At 46.4% G+C, this 24580-nt stretch overlaps 1 protein-coding gene across 3 annotated transcripts in view; it reads left to right on the forward strand.

Annotated features, from left to right (window-relative positions):
* Window positions 1–24580, forward strand: part of LOC144818472 (uncharacterized) — a 301011-nt gene that overhangs the window by 155619 nt on the left and 120812 nt on the right. The gene's annotated exons all lie outside the window — the stretch shown is intronic.

Below are 24580 nucleotides of genomic sequence, written 5' to 3' on the forward strand. Positions count from 1 at the left end.
GACGTGCGAATAGCTAAGCGATGTTCAGTTAAGAACATCAACCAGGCACGTGAAGTTTCTCCAACATAACATAAGTTACAGGAGCATAACAAAAGATAAATCAAATTCCTGGTTTTGCAATTAGTGAATTTTTTAGCTTTTGTAGTATATCCATTGTGAGAAAAAGTATCTTCTTCAATCACAGTCTCACATGCTTTGCATTGATTGCATTTAAAGGTGTCTTTGATGGGCGCAGTACCATCAATGGTCTTATGGACGAAGCCCGAGCCTGTGGTGAAACGTGAATGTACAATTAAATCTTTCATATTGTTGCTCGGACGGTGTGCAATACGGTTTCTTGTGTCATGGGAGTGTTAAGAATGTGCCAATTAGCGTTTAGAATCTGCCTCCTTGTTTCATTCCGAGTATTCAAAAGGGGTAACCCTGTGTCCTTCAGAACCTGGGTAAGTATATATGTAAACAAAAATGGTTCTGTCGGGTAAGAACTGTGTTGATAATAGATGCTCAAAACTAGTAGCAAGAAAAATATAACGCAACCTCCACACAAAATCCTTGAGGCACCAAATAACTCAAAAGGAAGTCACTCTGTATCGTTACTTTTTTCCTTTAGCGCATCCAATGAAATCGACTCAAAAGGTTTGAGTGTGAGACAATCACTTTAACTTGTTACTTTTATCCGAATTGCATCATTCAATGATATCCAAAGTAAACAAACAAAAGTAAATACTGTCAACACGAAAATTACACATGAGTGACGAGTGAAGTTTGGTGACAATGGTGCTTATAGTGCTCAAATTGTGAACAATATATACAGTGAAGGCATATGTACAGTTTGGCATATATACAGTTTGGGAGGTCAGAGGTTTATTGATACAGTGATTCCTACCCTAAGTTCGAAGAAATCCTGGTGCCCCAGTAGGTGATCATGAAGGGTCTTCCTCAGGACGGGATGCGGGGGGCGGGAGAATGGGGGTTGGGGTTTCAGGTTGACAGCCCTTGGAAGGCCGGAAGATTGAAGGCCTTGAAGGTGTGGAAGGTTGAGTCGCCACCTCGGAGGACCAGGAAGGTCGTGGCCTTGTAGGAGTGGAAGGGTGGACTGTTCAAATAGTAACCACTGTATGTGCAGGAATTTAATTTGAGGGCGGATAGACGGGCCGTAGTACCGTCTTCTATCTGTTTCATTCATCATTGAATGTTTGGTAACACACACAAGTTGGGTCACTGGTGCTGCAGGACGCGATCTTTTCAAGGAATCTCTGTCGTACAAACTGGCTTGTTTAAAGGATTCCCTCATGAGGCGTTTCGGATAACTTTTTACAAGGATTTTTTTTTCATAGCAGAGGCTCGAAGATCAAAGTCTTGGAGGTTAGAGCAGTTTTGACGAAGATGGTAACTCTCGAATTGCAAAAAAGTGTTTCTAGCAGTTGCTTTTACGAAGAGATCTACTTTTAAAAACCTGTTATTGTGGCGAATCACAATGTCTAAGAACTCTACTTGGGACTGGGCGGTGTGTGCAGTGAATTTAAGATTGCTATCTCACAAGTTGAGCCTCCCCAGGAACTCAGTTAGTAACTCGGCTGTATCAGTACAGAAGAACAAAATTTCATTGATATATCTGGACCAGTGTGTCACTGATTCATAAAAAGGTGCAACTCCGTTTTGGATGAATTTATTTTCAAAAAGGGCCATGTAAATATTGGCTACTGACGGAGCGACCAAAGCCCCCAAACTCACCCCTTTGATTTGCTTCTATAGGGTGTTCCCAAATTCAAAGGTATTTTCAGAAAGCACGATCTTTAGGCATTCTAATAATAAATTCCTAGGGCAGCTAATGTCATAGGTGTCAATGAACCATGCTACTACCTCACGTGCCTCTAACTGGGGTTTGTTGCTATACAAAGACTCAATGTCCGGGTTACCAAGGTGTGACTTTGAAGATGGAACAAAAGATTTTTGACTTTGTTGATGATATCTCTAGTATCCTTGATTTGCGAAGGGATTGCCGGTATATTCGGTCGTAAAAAAGTGTCTATATATTTAGACAATGGTTCAGTGACTGATCCAATAGCCATCACAATAGGTCAATAAGGGGGGTACTTGTTGTTTTTGTGAATTTTTGGGATCCATAAATGCAAGGCATTTTAGGATCTTTGATGTTAAGAAATTCAAACTCCTTTTCACATATGTCGCCTGCCATTAAAACCTCATTGGTCAAGTACTGAATTTTAGATGTAGTTTTGGCTGTTGGATCACAAGTGGTTTTGTTGTAGAAACTGATATCACTTAATAAAGAAATCATTTTGAGTTCATATTGTACAGTGTCTATCAAAACAATGCTACCACCCTTATCACAGTTCTTAACTGTAAAGGATTTATTATGTGACAATTGTTGTAGTGATGCACATTTGTCCTTATTGAGATTCAAACACAATTTTGGAATATATTTAGCAGCTCTGTCTAGGTGATGAGAACAGCATGTTCGAACACAGCTACCTCTGGACCAACTTGGTCTAAGGTTGGAGTGAAAGAGGAAGGTTTGTAAAGGCCCGATAGGTTCATAGGTCTCGGTGTAGATGTTTCATTGGTGGCAAAATATTTTTTAAGATGTACCTTACGGAAAAATGTAAGGATAGCCTCATAAAGTTCAAATACATTAGCTGCCCTGTGAAGTACAAAGGAAAGACCTTTAGACAATAAGGTTGAGCACGCACTATTGAGCGGTGCGGAAGAGAGATTACAGATAGGTATTAAGTTCCCTGTCTCCAATAGTAACCGTTGCGTGTTTGTAACATGTGTTGATTGTTGGGGGTAATATTGATTCTGAAGGTTGCCTCTGGAATTGGACTGGAAACGGGCTTTCTGACTGCCCCTGCGCGTACCTCGCTGGGCTAAAAAAGGTTGCATCCTACCTTGATTTGGGTCAAAAGGTCTACGTCACCCTGATTGTTCAAACTGTTTAGAGGAATCTTCTGCCTCTGAATCTGAAGTATCAGAGAAGGTTAACACTTTCTGATTTCTTTAATTCTCCTCTCCTTGGGAATGACCTTGATTTTAATAGTTCTCAGAGAGGTAGGGATAGGTTTTATCATGAGAATTGAAACGAATATCTTTGTTAAGTTTCTCAGTTTTTCATTTAACTAAATAGTCTGAAAATGATGATAGCTCTCTATCAGCCTCCTCTAGTTTTTTCTTTGCTTCCTCGAGGGCATTGGACTGTTTCATTTTATCTTCCAGTTCAGAAAGCTCAGTTTTCAAAGTGGCAACTAATTCTTTCGCTGTCTCAATTTTCAGTATCATTAAATCCCTAGAACAACAATTGTCTATCATACTCCATTTTTCTACGAATTGTCTGATCTGGACAAACAAGCCGAGTATGTTACGCACTGTCAACTCTTGCGGTATGACCCCCGCTTAGAAGTATTCCAACATGAATTCACCATGTGCTTCAATTCTTTTAATTTTTTCTTCAACATGACAAGTTTTAGCATGTCATTGTTCGTATTTACTCTGGAATTAGTAGAGGTACAGAAATTAATATTGGATCCACTAGTGCTGCAAATTCTTTGTCTGTGAAACCGAAAGATTTTAAGTGGTCCATGAGAGCACAGAGAATGGAGCAGACAGCAGGCTGTAGAGAAAGAGAATTCAGAGATCGACTCACTAGAATAGTAGGGGTGCACCACAGAGTTACTACGAGAGAGATGGGACAAAATAGGACAAACACAGAGAATAAAAATATAATAGAACAAAGGCCCCGCACAGACAGTACCTGATATTGTAGCAAAATAGGTAGTCGTGTAGAACGTGTCAACGTATCTTAAGACCACCTCTGAAACAGATAGAATGCTGAAAACACAGGGCTAGGAGTCCAAAATCTCCCAGGGTAACATATATCCAAAGAAGACATAGGTACCGAGTAGTTCGAACATACCCTGAAATTAGGTCCATGGCTGGAACATAGTTTGAATGCCAAACGTGATACAGGGCTCTTTCAGTAATCTACCGAATCGGTATTCCCCATTCATTCCTATGGGCCTGGAGGCCCATAGGAATGAATGGGGAGTATCGATTTGGTAAATATCGAATCAGTATTTACCGAATTTTACCAATTTGGTAAAAATTACCGAATGAATACCTACATACCATTTACCCATTCTAAAATACCAAATCGGTAAAATTCGGTATTTTAGAATCGGTAAATGGTATTTACCTACATCTGGCCCTAGGTGTTGTATCCTTTTAACTCTTGCCCCTTGTCTGTAAATATACTGCCATGCTTATTTAAACTATTATCTACCCTTCTACCTACCACCAAAACTCGGTGTCCATAGCTGGGTCTCTGTGTCACATGCAGGTCAAGTTGCTCACCTGAATCTGGGATAACTGAGCGGTTTCACCTACACGACATCCACATCGCCTTTCCCTAAATTCCTTGTTTGCATCCAATATCCCATTAGGACAATTGAATTGCCATTGTAGCTATCCAGAACCAGAATGTCAGAATTGTTTACCGTTATTTTATCAAGCCAGAATGCATTATACCTGTTTTTTTTTTATATATGGTGCATACAGATCCTGCGTGTACCCCCATCTCTACATCTTGTCAGTCCATGGTTACAATTGATCTTGACTTTACTAACTTTTCACGCTGCTCTTTCTTATCGTTTTCTATATATATTATAGAATAATTTGCATTTTCACTTTATTTTTTGCCACGTCATCTACACACGCTACTGCACTACAGTTCATTGAAAATGGCCCATTTCTAACAGATTTATTGCACCTTTCACCCTCCTATACATGTTCTGCTGGAGAATAGATGTGTTGGGCTCCCACAAGTACAGTGATTACTGATTTTATTTTTCTCTTGCTTTGCTTTATCTATCTGTGTGTTTCTAATTATTCTCTTCCTATCTTTTCATCTGAATATTTATTTTTTCCTTAAGGCACTGACTTCCTTATTAGTTTTCTCTTCCTTTGCTTCTAATTTTTTCAAGTATTGCGTGGGTTCTTCTTGCAGGTTGGTGAAGGTTCTGCTGAGAAATAGCTTCCACTGCATTTTCTTATCCCTACATTGCACGATTAATTGACATATGAGCTGGGCTGTCATTTCTCTAAACTCACAGACAGCTGCAAGCTCTTTTAAAGCAGTTGTAAATTGATTTACAGTTTTGTTTTCCCTGTGTGGCTCACGTGTAAATCTTATGGTACATGACTAGATTCACTTTTTAGGGCTCGGCCTACGCCCCACACAAAGTGTGGGCGGAGCTTTCGAGCCGTTTTGTTAAGGGGCTCAGAAAATGCTCAGAAAAAATTCCTTAGTGCGCGAGAATTTTTCGTGGTGTTGTGTGCCATCTGCATGGCAATTGGTCCTCTCAAGGCTGTGTTTTTGTAAGGCTTCACGCAATAGGCCCTAGGAATTTTGCTCTCTCCACTTCCTGCATATTCCGTGCTAACACACGCATGAGAATGCCATAAATTCCCAATTACCAGATGTCAGGGTCCGTTCGCGAATTCACGACTCTGTAGTTTTCTTGAGCTGTGTGTGCGCGCATGCTGTCTCCCCGTCCAGGAGAATGCCATAAATTCTCAATTACCAGCTGTCAGAGGTGCCGGTAATTGAAGGTAGATGCTTGTAGCGTGTTCACTGCTGTGCTTCTATTTTTCTTCAGCTCTGTGTGTGCGCATGGTGGCTCCCGAGTTTTCATTCAGATTCACCGATTTGCACATCCTGATGGCATTTTTGTTGTTGCTTTTTAAGAAGAATTCACCTAAACATTTGCCTTGCTAGAACTATATCGGGGAATGTTCCAATGTTTTCTTTAGCTTTATTTCGAGCCCAGCGATACAATGGCCTGTTCAGTGAAGGCCAGTTTCTTTCTATTAACACGGAATTACGCAGATTATCTTGAATTTCGTATAGACATGCTTTAACAAAATTCAACAAGACTTGAGCATAAAAAGAATGCGAAGTGATTTGACCAAACATGTAGTATTACATGATGTATGTATACTGCGCTTCTGTCAGTAGTGTTGCTCCATTTCACAGTATGCAAACTTGTTTGTTTTGGCGCAGACCGAAGTATCCATACACGGACGTGTGTGGTTGCAGTGTGGCCGATAAAGAAATAATTTGGTATGAAGGAGGAAGTTATTTGGGGTTGTTTTTATTGTGCACACTGATACTCTGCTTAGGTGTGAAAATGTCGGGAATAGTGTGAGGAAAATAGTGCATTCATGCTTACTTTCTTTTAGAGTAGTGTAGAGTGCTGTGTGCTGTACAGTGCTGTGTGCTGTAGAGTGCTGTGTGCTGTAGAGTGCAGTGTGCTGTAGAGTGCAGTGTGCTGTAGAGTGCTGTGTGCTGTAGAGTGCTGTGTGCTGTAGAGTGCTGTGTGCTGTAGAGTGCTGTGTCCTGAGAAGTGCAGTGTGCTGTAGAGTGCTGTGTGCTGAGAAGTGCTGTGTACTGAGAAGTGCTGTAGAGTGCTGTGTGCTGTAGAGTGCAGAGTGCTGTGTGCTGTTGATTCCAGAGTGTTGTGTGCAGTTGAGTGCAGAGTGCTGTGTGCTGTAGAGTGCTGTGTGCTGTAGAGTGCTGTGTGCTGTAGAGTGCTGTGTGCTGTAGAGTGCTGTGTGTAGATAAGTACCAACAGTCAAAATGAGAGTGAATGCAGAGTGAGAGTAAATGCAGAGTGAGAGTGAGTGTAGAGTGAGAGTAAGTGCAGTTTGAGACTGAGTGCAGAGTGAGAGTGAGTGCAGAGTGTGAGTTAGTGCAGAATGACAGAAGTGAGTGCAGAATAAGTGCAAAGGTAAAGTAGAACGACTGCAAAATGAGAGTGAGTGAGTACAGAGTGTGAGTTAGTGCAGAGTGCATGCAGAATGAGTGCAGAGGGACAGTGAGTGAGTGCCGAGTGTGATTTACTGCAGAGCGCATGCACAATGAGTGCAGAGTGGCAGTGAGTGCAGAGTGCTGAGTGCAGAGTGAGTGCACAGTGAGTGCAGGGGCAAAGTGAATGCAGTTGCAGAGTGAGTGCAGGGTGAGTGCAGGTGCACAGTGAGTGAGTGCAAAGTGAGAGCAGGTGCAGAGTGCAGAGAAAGTGAGTGCAGAAAGAGTGAGTGCAGAGTGAGTGCAAGTGCAGAATGACTGCAGAGTGAGTGTGACTGCAGAGTGACTGCAGTGAGTGTGACTGCATAGTGACTGCACAGTGAGTGTGATTGGAGAGTGAGTGTAGAGTGACTGCAGGTGCAAAGTGAGTGCAGAGTGAGATCAGGTACAGAGTGAGTGCAGAGTGAGTGCAAGTGCAGAATGACTGCAGAGTAAGTGTGACTCCAGAGTTACTGCAGCGTGAGTGTCACTGCAGAGAGACTGCCGAGTGACTGCAGAGTGAGTGTGACTGCAGAGTAACAGTGACTGCAGAGTGACAGTGACTGCAGCTGTGAGTGAGCAAGGTAAACAGTGTGTGAGTATGTGAGTATGCAGGGTGAACAGTGTGTAAGTGTGCAGGGTGCAAAGTGTGTGAGTGTCCAGGATGAACAGTGTGTGACTATGCGAATGAACAGTGTGGATGCGCAGAGTGAGCAGTGTATGTGTGTAGGGACACTGACTGAGTGTGCGGGAGACAAACACTAAAACTAAGTTCACCACACACATACATAGGACCACAAACAAACCCACACACCACATACACATACACCACACACACATACCACACCCACACACACTAAACACACACCAGCCTCTCACCAGCACACACTCATCACTACACACAAAAAAACACACAAAACAACACACCTCCAGCCGTCAGTGCATACTTTCACCAGGCACAAATACCAACAGCCATCAGTGTACGCTTTCACCAAACACAAACACGACAATGCATCAGTGCCGCAAATCCACCACACACACAACACACAATGTCAGTACATGCTTTCACCAAACACACACACACACACACCAGCAGCTGTCACTGCACACTTTCATCAGTCACACACAACACCACCAAAGTTCACTCTTTCAGTAAGCACACTCATCAACAGCTGTCAGTGCACTCTTTTACAAAGCACACGCATTACCATCCATCTCTGTACGCTTCACAGCCACACAAGCACACACACCAGCCATCACTGGACAATTCCTACAGGCACACACATCCACCACCCATCAATGCACCTATCAATTGTTAATGCATCCACCATAAAATATTGTAACAATCGCTCTATGCTACACTTTACCTTTTCAAGATAATGCGTTAAAGCACAGCACGCCACCATTCCTAATTATCAAATGCAAAACACATTTTTCCAACACACACCACATGCTCACACTCCAAGACACATGCCTAACATACATTGCCATTTACAAGGCCATTTTCTCTAACTCAAAAAAACCCGAGACCTATTGCATTTCTAATGCTTGTTGTATAATGCTGTTTAAGACACGGAATCAGCTCCTCAAACACTCTCATCTTGTGTCTCTCTTCCCTGTTCAACTACACTTTTTTCATGGAAATCATATTCTGCTTGCTGTCTGTTCCTAATGTTGTCATCAATAAATCTTTATTTTTACTTGGGTGATAGAGCGCTTCTAAATAGACGTATATCAGTTTTTTCCAGTCTTTCCATGAAATTGGGGGCTCACTTAGGGGTCTATTAGAATGGACTGGCCGCCAGTGGTACAGCGGTCCCGCACCGCCAATTAGGATGCCACTGCCACGGTGGCGGTGGCCTCCCGCATAGATTGCATTGTGGCGGACGGTCCTGTAAGCAGCACCCGCCACAATGCAATATATGCATGTTGTGCTTTGGCATGCACAACGTGAAAGGCACTGCACGGTGCCTGCCACCTTGTGCATGCCAATGTTGGGGGGTATCATGGGTACCCCCCAAGTGCAGCCCCCCACACCCCTGGGGGCCCACAAAGGGATGACAATAGAACCCACATTCCCTCACTTATGCCGTATAGAGCCCTTTTCACAACCTGGCCATGATCGCCTGTCACGTCACACTCTCCCCACTCTCCTTCATCTTTTATCCTTTAATTAACCACTAATGCACTGTGCCCAAACACTTGTATCTTTAACACCACGGATTTTTATAAACTACGAGCACGGTCACTTAGCACATTTTTTAACCCATTTAACACGTCCGTTTATACAAGCCTGACTGCTCATTATATCTTCTTCGTTACAGAACTCCTTGACAAAGGGCTGAGTTAGCCCGAAATGCATTGGAGTATCAATTTAATGGCATAAAAAAACTGAATATGTTGTAAGCCTGAAACCACTTATAATCGATATGTTTCAAATATCATGAATACAAAAACGTTATGAATAAAGGAATTCATTACAACCCCGGAGTCTTTAATGTACCCAAAGGAGTGCCTCAAATACAGGGATGCGCCCACATTGATGCGTGCACAACTCATTATTATTGGCCCACAAAGGGACCCAAATACAACTCTGCATGCCTTTCCATGGCGAAGTCTCCGCTACGGAAAGGCATTGAAAATGCCACCTCATAATGTGGATGGCAGTGATTTATTGGCCTTTTCCACCCGGTAGGCAATCGGGACGATTCCCTACCGGCGGAAAAGCGGCAGACGGTCTTTCCTTCCACCGAGGTGCCCCCGACTTGCTAATGTGGCAGGGGGTAAAAGGTCGTCCGCCATCCTATTAGACCCCTAAGGGTTTGAATATGAAGGCTTCTCTAGAAAACCTATCTCAAGAAGTATCCTTGTATTCGCTCAAATGCTTTACGTTTTTAATTCTTTTTTTATACAATTGTGCTTAAAATTTTAAATTTTCTTTCAACAGAAATGATGGTATATCTGTAAGGTTCTGTTGCTCTTTAAATGTTGTTTCATTTTCTTCTTTTCAGACACCCTTTATTAAGCAAGGGATGTGTAACCTTAACTAAAGGGCTTCGGAAATGGGTACGTGCTTCCTTTTCTCTTCACACAATGTATTCATGTGAATTTATTTTGGGATTTCCCCCCAATGCCTCTTCACACCTCTTGGTCTCAAGTGGTGCAGTTTCTTTCAACTTGAGACTGTGGCACGGTTTAAATTAATACTCTAAGGCAGACCTGCCAACTTAAAAAAACAACTCACTGTGTATGGAGGGGGTGAGGTCTCATGCCCAGAAGTACCTAAGAGCCGCTTTTGCTCCCAACCCGGCCCCAAGACTCTTCACCTAAAAAAAAACAAGCATTAGAAATGCAATCGGGCTCGGATTTATTTGAGTTTGAGCTAATGGCATTATAAATGGTAATGTATTTTTGCTAAGTGTTATGGAGTGTGTTAATGTGGTGTGTAGTGGAATTATGTGTGTTAGATTATAATTGTAGCAATGGTGGCATGCTGTGTTTTTACATGAATATGTTTAAAACTAAAGTGTACCATACTGAGATTGCTACAATACTTAATTGTGGATGTGTAACAATCGATGCATGTACTGATGGCCGTGACTGCCTGTAGAAATTGTGCACTGATGGCTGGTGGTGAGCAGTAGCATTGGTGGTGGTGGTACTGCTGGCCGTAGTACTGGTAGTGGTAGTACTGGTGGTGGTGGTACTGGTGGTGGTGGTACTGGTGGTGGTAGTACTGGTGGTGGTAGTGGTATTGGTAGTGGTAGTACTGGTAGTGGTAGTACTGGTGGTCGTGGTACTGGTAGTACTGGTGGTGGTGGTAGTGGTAGTACTGGTGCCTGTAGTACTGGTAGTACTGGTGGTGGTGGTGGTACTGGTGGTGGTAGTACTGGTGGTGGTGGTGGTACTGGTAGTACTGGTGGTGGTAGTACTGGTGATGGTGGTACTGGTGGTGGTGGTAGTGGTACTGGTAGTACTGGTAGTGGTAGTACTGGTAGTGGTGGTGCTGGTGGTGGTGGTATTGGTAGTGGTAGTACTGGTGGTGGTGTTACTGGTAGTACTGGAGGTGGTGGTACTGGTAATGGTAGTACTGGTGGTGGTAGTACTGGTGGTGGTAGTACTGGTAGTGGTGGTACTGGTAGTGGTGGTACTGGTGGTGGTACTGGTAGTGGTAGTACTGCTGGTGGTGGTAATGGTAGTGGTAGTACTGGTGGTGGTACCGGTAGTGGTAGTGCTAGTGGTGGTACTGCTGGCCGTAGTAGTGGTAGTACTGGTGGTGGTGGTACTGGTGGTGGTAGTACTGGTGGTGGTAGTGGTACTGGTAGTGGTAGTACTGGTAGTGGTAGTACTGGTGGTCGTGGCACTGGTAGTACTGGTGGTGGTGGTAGTGGTAGTACTGGAGGCTGTAGTACTGGTAGTACTGGTGGTGGTGGTGGTAGTGGTAGTACTGGTGGTGGTGGTGGTACTGGTAGTACTGGTGGTGGTAGTACTGGTGGTGGTGGTACTGGTGGTGGTGGTAGTGGTACTGGTAGTACTGGTTGTGGTAGTACTGATGGTGGTGGTACTGGTAGTACTGGTGGTGGTAGTAGTACTGGTGGTGGTGGTAGTAGTAGTACTGGTGGCTGTAGTAGTGGTAGTACTGGTGGGTGTAGTAGTGGTAGTACTGGTGGTGGTAGTACTGGTAGTACTGATGGTGGTAGTACTGGTAGTACTGGTGGTGGTGGTGGTACTGGTAGTGGTAGTACTGGTGGCTGTAGTACTGGTAGTACTGGTGGTGGTGGTGGTACTGGTAGTGGTAGTACTGGTTGTCTGTGAACACGGCGTGCCAAGAAGAAATCAGGCTCTTAAACTCACAGTTCTCTTCCACATATTTACTGTAAAATGGAAAGGTTAGCCAACATTAATCTTTTTAGGGTGCAGCAGGCCTGGGGATGCGGTTCACAAACCTGTAACTAAACCAGTGTGGCTGTGATCGTTAACCACGTACAATCTAATCAATTACGGAAAGTAATCCGTTGCCAGGCTGTGCAGTAATGGGCTGGCTTCAAGTCCATATCAGATCTAACAGCCTCACAGTTATGCCCCTTAATCCCAAAAGAGTATACTCGACGTCGAGGCAAGCCAGTAGGTCGCAACTATGTGAGAACTATTGGTTTTGATCCATGTTGCACAGCAACATGACTGAAAATAACTGCACCTCGGTTCGGTCATTGTTGACTGCTTCATAGCTTTAAAAAAATGTATACTATTCAGCCATGTTGGGTTGTTGTACTACATGGTTAAAAAAACCATACCCGAGTGAGACATGTTTGCTTTGGCAATGTTTGTTTTCGCATGCCGCACTAATCATAGGGTGACCAGGCGTCCCGGATTTGCCAGGACGGTCCCCGTTTTTCACCAGCTGTCCGGGCAGTTTTCGAGAAATGTAGCTCCTGTCCCGGTTTTTGGAGAGGGTCGACTAAGAACGTGGGGGGGGGGGTTTATGTTTTACATAGCAGGGATAGTTAGCAGTTGTTCCAAGAAAACAATTTAATTCCCAGGCAAGCTACTGGGTTTAAAAATTGTATCTTATGTATGTTATTACTGCCTGTTTTGTAATTCTCTGCTGAGGAGGCCTGTCATTCTGTGCGCTCGCTTGACGTAAAATTATCGTCCTTCTATTTTTGTGAAAAGTCCCGGTATTTTGTTTTAAAATTCTGGTCGCCCTAACTAATCAGCGTAGTTAGTTGAGGCGTGTGAGTAACCGGGTTCTGACAGGTTCAGGGGCTCGGGGCCATGTCCACCCTCCTGAGTTTTGCTTCTATCTTTGTTTTCTTGAATACACGTTAAGTTACACATGATTAACATTTCAGCTAGTGTCTATTATCACACTGAGCTATCTCATTTTGCCGCTTGGATATTTCTCAAACGCCCCCTCCTGCCCACACCTCTCTGCCTTTTCCATTAACCTGCACCTCCTTTTCAAAGAATGAGCCAGCCACGTGGCAGTGACTGCAAAGAGGCCGGGGATCGCATGGGCACGGCTCAGCTGCGATCCCAACATCCTCTGTTGTAAGTTTGCAGGCATTGTGCGAAGCTGTTGGGGCGCACTTCAGTGTCTGTGTTGCTATGGCACACTTGCTAGGGCGTCACTTGATTCTGTTCGGCAGTGTACTTCGTCCCAGTGACAGACCCGCACAGCCCATGAAAAAAACATACACCCCTACAACAGATATGTTGGATGTGGTTCTCCTTCGGTGTTGAATTCTATCGCTCTTGTGATATTTATCACACTTTAAAGAGCGCTGGATCCACGCCTTAAAGCGCCCACCAGCAGGTCCTCTGTGCGCTATGCGAGATGGCCCACCAGTCTTTGAGTGGATGGATTGTTGCCCTGCACTCCGGGTGGCGTCCAGCCAGGCCCTTCGTAGGCTCCTTTGGGGGTAGATTGCTGTATTTCTTTTTGCATGTCTTTGTAGGGCGGTGTCGGGTGCCTCACGTCTTGTGTTTTCCTGCAGTCGAAGTCTCTGTTATTCAGTCCTTTGCCAGCGGTATCTTGGCACCGGCTAATCAGAAGTGATCTTGTGATGTAAAGTTGTAAGTGGGCCCTCCTTCGAGGGGTGTGTGGGAAGGACCCCTCCCCTGTGCCGGTTGTTAGGTTAATCTGCACTCTTTACACGCAGGGTTAAGGTGCATCTCCGGCGCGCTGGCAATAAGCTCGTGCTCACTCACATGCCTGGTCCGCACAATAGAGTTATCCGAGTGCTGTTAAAGTGCTCCCATGTACTTCATAACAACTCGGCATGTACCTCCGATGAAAAACTGAACGCGCGTAGAATCCCCGAACAAACAAGCTTCACAACGCCGGACCACAGATCGCGAAAGCGATCCAATTGTAAAAAAAAAAAGAACAAGGAAGCTGCGCGCTGAGAGCTGCAGAATTGTGAACGCGCCCGGCCATCTGGATTCACTAACGGAGGCACCCTGACAGCTCCTAATTATAATTTATGTACTTCTTTGCGCGAGCACGAACGAAATATGCCCAAAATGGCGGAACAAAACTACATTTACCCTATCACTTCAAGCCTATTAAAACGAAAACACAAGGAAGACGAATCACTGGCCAGATGACAGAAAACGCTAAGGAATGTGTGGAATTCCTCTCGCCAAGGCCCTAAGGATACTTCTTCTTTTTTTTCTTATAACATTAGGATCTCGAAACTCCTCCCCCACTTACAGTGGGGAAGAGTCCGAGCCCTAAAAAGTTAAATCTAGCTGAGACTTTTCCACTGTCCTGTAATGCTTTGACACCCATTAATGAAGTTGGCAGTAGAAAGCCTCAGAAAACGAGCTGAAAACCACAGTTTTTCCTTGCTGGTGTGTGATATCAGCTTCTCACCGGATGACATTTGATGGGAGCCGATATCGTGTGTTACACGGACACTGTGCAAGTTGGCAGATCTGTTCTATGGTCAGGTGTGTTTTCTAAATGACTTTGTCCAACCTCTGCTACACCCTGCCTTTGTTGCTCCTGAAGAGGTTTGTCAAACCCTTGCTACGCAGCCCCACTCACTGCTCGCGATCTCGGAGGGTTGCTGTTACCATCGTGCCTAAGTGTATTTCAAATTTCGGCACCAGGATGGCCTAGGCTACTCTGGCAGTGGCTTTCTGCAATGGATTCTCAGGTGTGCTTCAACACTTCAACGCCTCTATTTTCCTTCAACCTTAATAATAATAATAATAATAATAATAGGAAATCTTGTAGAGCGCAATGGTGACGCACAACGGCGTGTCCCCGCGCTGAGATGCGAACGCGTACAGAGAGAGTTCTGAGGGGAAGGCCAGCTATCTGGCATAAAGAAATGTTTTCAGCTTGGCTCTGAAGATAGCCTCTGAGGGTTCCAAACGCAGCGCCACCGGGAGTTTATTCCAGCAGGATGCGGCAAGGTACCTGAAGGATCTGCCACCCATCCTTGCTCTGGACACCTTAGGAATAGTCAGGCGACCTGAGCCAGAGGATCTAAGCGCACGGGATGGCTCGTATTGTGTCACGAGACCCTGAAGTGGAAGGGGAGCCCTGCCATTAATGATCCGATGACAGGTGCAGAGGGCCTTGAATTCTACCCTGCTCCTGACCGGGAGCCAGTGCAAGGCCTGGAGTGCGGCTTTGGAGGCTGATCTTCTAGGTAGTCTGAGAACTAGCCGGGCAGCGGCGTTTTGCAAGACCTGTAGGCGGCACAGATTCTTCTCGAGGGTTCCTAGATAGAGAAGGTTGCCGTAGTCCATTTTAGAGGTGACTAAGGCATGCACTAGTGTTCGGCGGGCTTTGGTGGGAAGGAGCTCCAAGACCTTCCTGAGGGTTTTGAGGATCCCGAAGCAGGTGCCGACCACCCGGTTGACCTGGGGGCCAAAAGTTAGGTCGGAGTCGAACCAGACACCCAAATTCCTCGCCTCCAGGCAGGGGGTAGGTGCTGGTCCCAAGCAAGGGGGCCACCACGCCGACGTCCACGCCGCCCGGTCTCCCCCTACCACCAGCACCTCAGTCTTGTTGCCGTTAAGTTTAAGGCAATTGGCAGACATCCAGGCAGCAAGATCTTGCATGCATGATCTGAAGATGTCTGCCGCAAGGCCGGGTGCACGCGATAGGGAGATGACCAGCTGCGTGTCGTCAGCGTATGACACCATGTGCAGACCGTAGCTCTCCACTATGGAGGCGACCGGGGCCACATATAGATTAAAAAGCGTTGGGCTTAGGGACGAGCCCTGTGGTACCCCCTGATCCAATGCCACTCGCCTGGAATAGCAGTCGCCCTGCCTGACTTGGAAACCTCGGCCCGATAGGAACGACTGGATCCATTTTAGCGCTGCCTCACCCACCCCTGCTTTGTTCAGACACTGTAGCAAGATGGAGTGTGCTACAGTGTCGAACGCAGCGCTGAGGTCCAGCAGGATCAGGGCCATAGTGTGGCCCTCGTCGGCCCCCTGTCTGATGGATTCGGATGCCATGAGGAGTGCCGACTCAGTCGAGTGTCGAGGTCTGAATCCGAACTGGGTGGGGTGAAGGAGATTTGACTCTTCCACAAACTGCATTAGCTGCCGATTCACCACCTTCTCAGCCACTTTCGAAAAGTAGGGGAGGAGGGAGATGGGGCGCAGATTCTCCAACTTTTCGAAGCTGATATTGGGCTTCTTGCGGAGGGGGAGCACAACTGCTTGTTTCCATTCCCAAGGCACAGTGCTGGACCTAAAGGACATGTCCAACAGGTGCCTGATATATGGCTCAAGTGTTGTCAGGCTGTGTCCCAGCCGTTTAGGGGATGCTGGGTCCCGTGGAGAACCTGATTTCACTGATCTACATATGTTGATCAGGTCTTCGGCTGGTGGGGTAGAGAAATTAAGCAGCAGATTGTGACCGTCCTCCTCTCTAACTAACGCTTCGAGCTTTCCACCTACAGCAGGTTGTGCAGGGAAGGCGGAATAGATTTTGGACACTTTGTCGCTGAAGTAGTCGGCAATGCGATTGCAGGCTGCCACAGAACAGTCCTCTGTTCCCGCTGAGGATTTGGGGACAGCCAGAGATTTGTATACACAGAACAGTTCTTTCACTGAGTTCTCTGCATCCAAGATTCTTTCGGCATAGTGGGCAGCTTTCGTTATCCTAATAAGATTGTGATATGCTCGTCTATAGAGGGGCCGTTTGGTCCAGAGCAGCCGTGATGCGGTCGTTAAGTAATTTGTTTACCGAATCCGCATCATCGCCTCCAGGGGGGCCATTAGCTGTAAGAGCCTCATTGAATGTGGGCAGGGAGAACCTAGCCCATTTGCGCCTGGGATAGTTAAGGGGAGTGGGAGCGGTGACCATTTTCTTAGGCAGAGAGATTTCAAAAGGCACCAAGAAATGGTCAGTCCACGGGAGAGGCACTGGGGGAGCCACCCTTACTTCCTCCCAGTTCGCAAAAACTGGGTCAAGTAGATGACCATGTTGGTGTGTAGGAAGGTGGCCCTTTAGCTCTAATTGTAATGCTTGAAGATCATGCCGGAACTCCATCGCTCCCTTGTCTAGTGAGTCTTCGAGATGCATGTTAAAGTCTCCGAGTAGCAGAAACTTGTCTCTCCGCAGCGCCATCTCTGTGGCACACTCTATGAGAGTGTCCTTGAACCTTGCCAGAGGGCCAGGCGGGCGGTAGACTAAATAACCCTTCACAGTGGTACCCCCATTGATTTTTATCGTGAACATCCCCACCTCACTTGCCGCCAACTGAACTGATTCAATTTGACAGGCAAGGTAGTGTTTAAATGCAATCGCAATGCCTCCTCCTCTGCCATTGGGTCTATCCAGTCTTACCATCAGATAATCATCCGGTAGTGCCTGGATGATGTCAGGGTCAGAGTGTGTATCCAGCCATGTTTCTGTAAGAAATAGCAGGTCCGGTTGTCTGTCCACGAGTAGGTCGTGGATGTCGACCTTGTGGCAGCGCAGCGACCTCACATTAAGCAAGCCGCACGAAAGGGTGGGGCAGTTCCGGGTATCTGCCATTACAGTGCAGAACCGGAATTGGCAGAATCTGCAGCCTGTGTCCACCCCTGTATGCATAGTGTGAAGGTCGTGACTGCAAGTGGCGGAGGACAGATTCATCAGCTCGTCCCTACTCCACCGTATCCGGTTAACAGGACCAGGGGTTTTGGCCCTGGGCCGTGTCCGGTCGCGGACGGGCGCAGACGGGCTTGGCTTTGGCGCGGCTTCGGCGCGCGCCCAGCGTGCCCGCTGCGCTCGTCTGCTGCGCTTCCTAGGCCAGGGTACCATTTTGTAGAGTCAAGGGCGGGCGGGGCTGAGCACTGGAGTGCTCGCCCAGCTCGTCCCCCTCACCCAAGATGGCGGGAGCGGTGAGGAGGGAACGGGGGTTCGCGCCCTGCTTACTACAATGTCAGTATTTTAAAACACCATGGAACACAATTTCATACAATCACTCTGTATAAAAATGGCAGCAGTTTAAAAGAATAGCAGCAATTTTGTGAAATAAAACAGTCCCGGCTTTCCGCCTCAGGACAGCACTCTTACCGCGCTAACAATCAGCGAGGGCAAGGGTGTGCGGAGCTTTTGTAGAGTCAAGGGCGGGCGGGGCTGAGCACTGGAGTGCTCGCCCAGCTCGTCCCCCTCACCCAAGATGGCGGGAGCGGTGAGGAGGGAACGGGGGTTTGCGCCCTGCTTACTACAATGTCAGTATTTTAAAACACCATGGAACACAATTTCATACAATCACTCTGTATAAAAATGGCAGCAGTTTAAAAGAATAGCAGCAATTTTGTGAAATAAAACAGTCCCGGCTTTCCGCCTCAGGACAGCATTCTTACCGCGCTAACAATCAGCGAGGGCAAGGGTGTGCGGAGCTTTTGTAGAGTCAAGGGCGGGCGGGGCTGAGCACTGGAGTGCTCGCCCAGCTCGTCCCCCTCACCCAAGATGGCGGGAGCGGTGAGGAGGGAACGGGGGTTCGCGCCCTGCTTACTACAATGTCAGTATTTTAAAACACCATGGAACACAATTTCATACAATCACTCTGTATAAAAATGGCAGCAGTTTAAAAGAATAGCAGCAATTTTGTGAAATAAAACAGTCCCGGCTTTCCGCCTCAGGACAGCACTCTTACCGCGCTAACAATCAGCGAGGGCAAGGGTGTGCGGAGCTTTTGTAGAGTCAAGGGCGGGCGGGGCTGAGCACTGGAGTGCTCGCCCAGCTCGTCCCCCTCACCCAAGATGGCGGGAGCGGTGAGGAGGGAACGGGGGTTCGCGCCCTGCTTACTACAATGTCAGTATTTTAAAACACCATGGAACACAATTTCATACAATCACTCTGTATAAAAATGGCAGCAGTTTAAAAGAATAGCAGCAATTTTGTGAAATAAAACAGTCCCGGCTTTCCGCCTCAGGACAGCACTCTTACCGCGCTAACAATCTGCTTTTGGCATCATATCCTCGTTGCCAGCAATCAACACTCACATGTTGGGGTACAAGGATAGATATTTATTTAACTCATAAATGTATAAGGAAGGGTACAAGGTTGGTGCAATTTTGGAAGTGACACTCATCAGTTATTGCTTCTCTCATCTGAAGTACTTAATTTGAGCCTGTGATTGCAGGTGGGGCCCTCCGCCATGCTTTTGGGGACAAGACCAGGACCTATATTTTAATCATACAACTTTCACCCAGAAGAAAAGCTGATGTCATGTCATGCCAATGTTGTTAGATACAAAGCGGCGAGGCACACTAAATCCATAATCTTTTTGGTGCCCGTATTTCGTTTCACCTTTACAGCCAGGATGTGCTGTTTTGAAGTCATTAATTCCAAATCCACTGTGCCACAGTAATATGTGAGATCTCTGTTTTGTGTGTGGTAGTGTGTACTTCAAATGTAGGGCGGTGCTATTGCCTTATATGTGACCCCCTAATTACCTGGTAATGTACTGTTGTACATGTGACCCCTTAGTGTGTGTGACTGGATTCCCTTGTCATTCCAGTGCCTCCAGTCTTATGAATGATTCAAACTACCCCTAACAACTTTATCACAAGTACTTGTCTCAAGTTGCAACCAGTCTCTTGGTCTGCAGTATCAGGGGACTTAGTGTCCTACTACATCTGGTAGCTGCACCCAGTCATGTTGTCACTGGCTATGGCAGGCTTCTCCAAACGTGTAGCTCGTGAGCTACTGGTAGCTCTCCAGCTACCTGTAGAAGCTCTCTTCTCTGCAGCCTAGATAACTAAATTCGAAGCTTTTGCCTCTTTGAATTAATACATGTATACCCAAATTGAAAAGCAGGTTTTGAAGACAAAAATGTGTGTCTGTTCAGAACTCATATAATGTTGTGTGCAGAAAAATGGCTGAATTTCCAAAATATATTTAAAGCTCCTAGTTGAGTGATGAGAATCAACCAGTGTTGGGGAGACATATTACTAATATTATTAACTTGGTGCTAGGGGATTTGCAGCTATGGCTGTTACGTAATACCCATCTAGAGGCATTCCACACTGACAAAGCATCTTTCCATTACTGTTAGCAACTGTACCTGATGCACTGAAATGATCACTGCTGGTAATGTTTGCATCTGGAAGCCCCTAAAGTAGTCTTGTCTGATGTGGTAACTATTATATCTCTAACAATATCAGTAGCTTGGGATGCTTTTTATTGAACATAAGTAGCTCTTATTACAGAAATGGTTGGAGACCCCTGGGCTAAGGTGCAACTCCAGGGGTCCTCGCTGCCATCTTCCGTGGGATGGTGCTATGGTCCTCTGGGTGACTGTTGGCATCTTGGGGGTGTCTGCTTCTTCGGTAAACTGAGAGTCAGATGAAGTTCTCTTGGCTGCTGTTGCTTCATTCCGTGTGTGGCAACTGATGTCCTCTGGAAAGCTTCTGCTGCCCTCCAGACAAAGGCTACAATCCTTCAGGTGCTTGCAGCTGCTACTTTATTTCATGGAGCCACAGACATACTCTTTCTTTTTCACTTCTGTGGTCCATCCCATTATACCACTCTAATCTTTTCTCAAGTTTTTTTTTTACCTTCTTAGGGTGAGGGATTCCGGGGTTGTCCATGTCCTCAGAAGGTGACTTGTTCTGCCCTTCATAGAAGTCACTTGATATTCCCCACTTTTGGATGTTTGGCTCTTGTGGGTGGTTTAGGCGGCTGACAGATGTACCACCAGGCGTGGATCCAAAGAAACGCCTACCTAACTCCTTCAGGGACTACTACTCACCAGTACATCAGACTGGGCATCAAGGAGTCTCCCCAGTTGTAGGGATTTCAGCAGTGAAACCCAGTGAGCTGAAATGAGGCAAGGGAAATAATGAGTAGAATGTCCTGATTGAGAATTATGAGCGGATATTCTTGGTAATTCCCACACACCCACAGCCACACGTCCCAAGTGCACTACCCGATCTAGAATGCCCTGCTTCTGATAATCTATATCCAGAACAGAGTTTTCCGAAACATGAAGCTCAATCCCTGTGGACAGTGGTTGTAAACGGTCATAAGTGCAAGTCGGAGTAAACAGTCACAGGGACTTCCTAAGGATAGTTTTACTGGCTCAAGGGTGGAAATGAGATAGCATGGGGCTAGAGAGTGGTCCAATGCACAGAGAAACAGAAATCAAGGAAACTCTCCTTAAGGACGGAGGGAAGTATGGCAGGAAATGGAGCAAGATCAGTACAAAGTCTAAAGACCTAAACAGTCGAGGCAGCAAAGGAGGAGCAGGCTTAGTCAAATAGAGCATTTTAGCTGGTTGTCTCCCATTCTGAGAAAATTGCTGAAACCCTGCTCTTCTGAGGCTGTGTCTTTCAAATGCATTTTCCTGCGGGTAACAGGTTTCAGGTTTGCTCGCTGAGTGTTTGTGTGTGTGAGAGGATGAGACCCCGCCAGGGAGACCTGAACAACCAAAACATAGCATGCCTGTAAGTGGCGTCCAGCTCACTGCATGGTGTTCATGTACCCTGTGGCTCTCTTCAGTGTGGGCTGCCAACCCCTTCAATGGCCACAGTAACCATTGTGCTTTCCCCCACTTTTGCAGTCTGCAGATGACACCTCTTCCCCTTTATGAAGACCTTGTAGGTCAGTGTTTATGGGTCCTCGATGAGGGGTGATAGACGGAAAGGAATAATGGTGCTTGGTCCCTAACACGATCTGCTTGGCCAGAGCCCTTCCAGAGGAGAAGCCAAGCCTAAATATTTGGCACAGCAAGTAAGACCCGCAAATGGGCATACCCGTCACACCCAGCGCATCTACTGTAGGAAACAACAGCGTAATGGCAGGAACCCTTGCACTAAACCTAGCCATTTGTGATCACTCTGGTTGTGTTCCAGTCAATCAATGGGCCTATTAAGTTCATCAGGAGCCCTTATCAGTGTTGTACAAGATAGAGAATGATCACTAGGGATTTTAGAACCTCTGCCAGAATTTCCATTGACATCAGGAACGATGCAGTGCACAAAAAGTGAACCCAGAAACCTATATTGGAAGAGACAAAAACAGAAAGTATATGGAGGCTTCTTTCATGTTGAAACATTTAAGAGGAAAAATATTAATTTAATCAATGGTGGCTGCCACAAAACTCCACTGGTGGGGTGGGTTGAGATGGGGGGCAAGGAGGATATAAAGTTTTAAAAAGTATCTGTCTTGCCGCCGACACGTCGGTGCTCCTCTTCTTTTCTGATGGTGTCCCAGCAGACCCTGGGACACCAGCAAAGGCTCCCTACCCAATCCAAACACTGCTCTCATAGCATGAGAGCAGCACCAGGACTGGCCTGAGCGGCCTCGTTTCCCATGTGCCTGTGGCGTTTTCCCAACCCAGCTGTGCAATACAGTTGGTTTGGAGAAACCTAAATGTGCATGTCTGTTTGGCCAGCCTAAGACGGCCGGCCAACTGAGATGCACACTTTACAGAGCACACTACCCCCTCCTCCCTGCCATGCCCAGCCTCCCGCCCACCCAATACTCCCTGGCTCAGTCAGTCAGCAGAAAACACCAAGATAATATTGTTAAATTATCATTTTGTTTTCAGCTGACTGACTCAGTGGGGCTACCCTCCTCCGTCATTACAGAGGAGCTGCCCCTGAATGTAATTAGTTCAGTTTGAAGGCTTTTCAAAAGCCAGGGCTGGCTTTTTGCACAGGCTCCTGCCACTTGGCACCAGTGAATCAGTTTAACGTGCTTGTAATCATTGGTATGCCACAGGCACTCTTTTTAACACCTAATCAGGTATTTTCCTTGCCCTCCCATCTTCCTTTCACCCCCTGCTGTCTCACAAACATCCCCCCAAAACAACTTGCCATCAGTGTGATGGAGCTAAGCTGAGAGCAGGGGTGTAATGTGAAATGATGCCCCCCTTGCAGAATGTGATGAGGAGCCCATGAGTTTCTCATATCCTAGAAATACTTATTGGCCTTGGGCTGAACGGGGCCCCCTTGAAGGGTTGAGGGTCCACTGAAGGGTTGGGGTCGCCCTGCCCTGCAGGGGCATCAGGGGCCTGCACTACGCCCTGGCTGTGAGAGATACAGGTAAGTTGAGACAGATGCGGCGATGGTTGTGTTCAGAGGCCAGTCTGGTGTAGTGAGCCAGGGTCTGACCTGTCTACCCGACAGGGGGCACCATCTACCACTGCAGAAGCGAGGGCGACAACCCTAGCAAAGGACAACTCTGCCATAACCAGTCAGCCCATATAACAAAAAAATCGGGATGAGGTTGTGGACCTTTGATATCAGCGATCTTTAAAGGTTTTGGGGAGAAAAAAAAATGCCACACACTGCTCGTTTGTACTGATACACAGCAATTGAAGACAGGGCAACGCCTCTACAAAACAGAATGTTCCAGAAGGGTTGTGAGCGATCTAATGAAGGTGTTTCTCTGTGTTCTGAATCTCTAGTTGCTAAACCCCTCTCAGAGGGGCAAGTGCCCCGTAAATGCCCAGGCCGCTGACAGAAGCATACTTCCCTCTTATTAACACACGAGCCACTTGTTGGTGCAAAAATGGTCGCAGTTTATTCACATATAAGCAAGATTATAAAACCCACAATCAATGATCAACTCAATCCCCCTGCATATTCAAAAATGTCTCTTATTGTTGGCAATAGTTCAGGTTGAGTCCATGTGGTCCCCCTGACAGCACTTCCTGACAGTGCCTTGAGCGATAGCCCCCTTTTTTGCAGGCATTTAGGGCCAGATGTAGCTCGCCAATTACCAGTCGGTAACGGCCGATTTCGGCCGTTACCGACCGGTATTTGGGAATTGACATGTAGGGGGCATGTTATTTACAGAATCTGTATATTTACGGATTCGGTAAATTTACAGAATCGGTAAAATACCGAATCGGTAAATTTACCGATTCTGTAAATAAATATGTAGGTGGCACTGTAATCAGTGCCACAGGCCCTTACCGAATCGTTATTTACCATGGAATACTATTCCATGGTAAATAACGAATTCCAGTGTACATGCACATCTGTGAATGTACACCTGTGCCATGTGGCACACAGACATGCCCTAAGGGCATGTCTGTGTGTCACATGGCACACAAGCCAGAAACAGGGGTGCAACAGGGTGTCAAAGTGACACCCTGTCCCCCTTGTAAATTCGGTATTTTTACCGATTCGGTAATTACCGAATCGGTATCTGCCATTGAATCAATGACAAATACCGATTCTGTAATTACAGAATCGGTAAATACCGAATCATACCGATTCGGTATTTGTTACCGAATTTCTACCTACATTTGAATTACCGATTCATGAATACCGAATCGCTAAAATTCGGTATTTATGAATCGGTAATTCACATTTACCTACATCTAGGCCCTAGTCGGCTTCTGGGCTACACCTTAATGCCGAAATTTGAGTGGGCGGCCCTTGTGCTTAGCCCAGGCTGAAAATGCTGTATCCGCCTTCTACGGACCCATTGCTGACCATTTGCATGGTCCCCATGACCCCTGCCGTGAGGCCTCCCAAGCACACGTACTTGAGAGGCTCCTCCTTTTGGCTATTGCGCTCACCCCGCTGTTCTTGTCTGTGTCCGCCCGAGACCACTCTGCAACTGCGGCTGCGATGCCTTCATACCTGGTGTGGGTGGGTACGCAAATTGGCAAGGGCTTGTAGCACAGTGAATTAACTGCCTCTTGATCTTTATTTCCTGCTTTCTCCAAAGGCCCTTCCTGTAATTGGGCCTTTCGAACAACGCTAGCCAATCTCGGCCCTTGCCTTCTCACG

The sequence above is a fragment of the Lissotriton helveticus genome, chromosome 2_1, assembly GCF_964261635.1.
Source record: "Lissotriton helveticus chromosome 2_1, aLisHel1.1, whole genome shotgun sequence".
Classification (NCBI taxonomy): domain Eukaryota; kingdom Metazoa; phylum Chordata; class Amphibia; order Caudata; family Salamandridae; genus Lissotriton; species Lissotriton helveticus.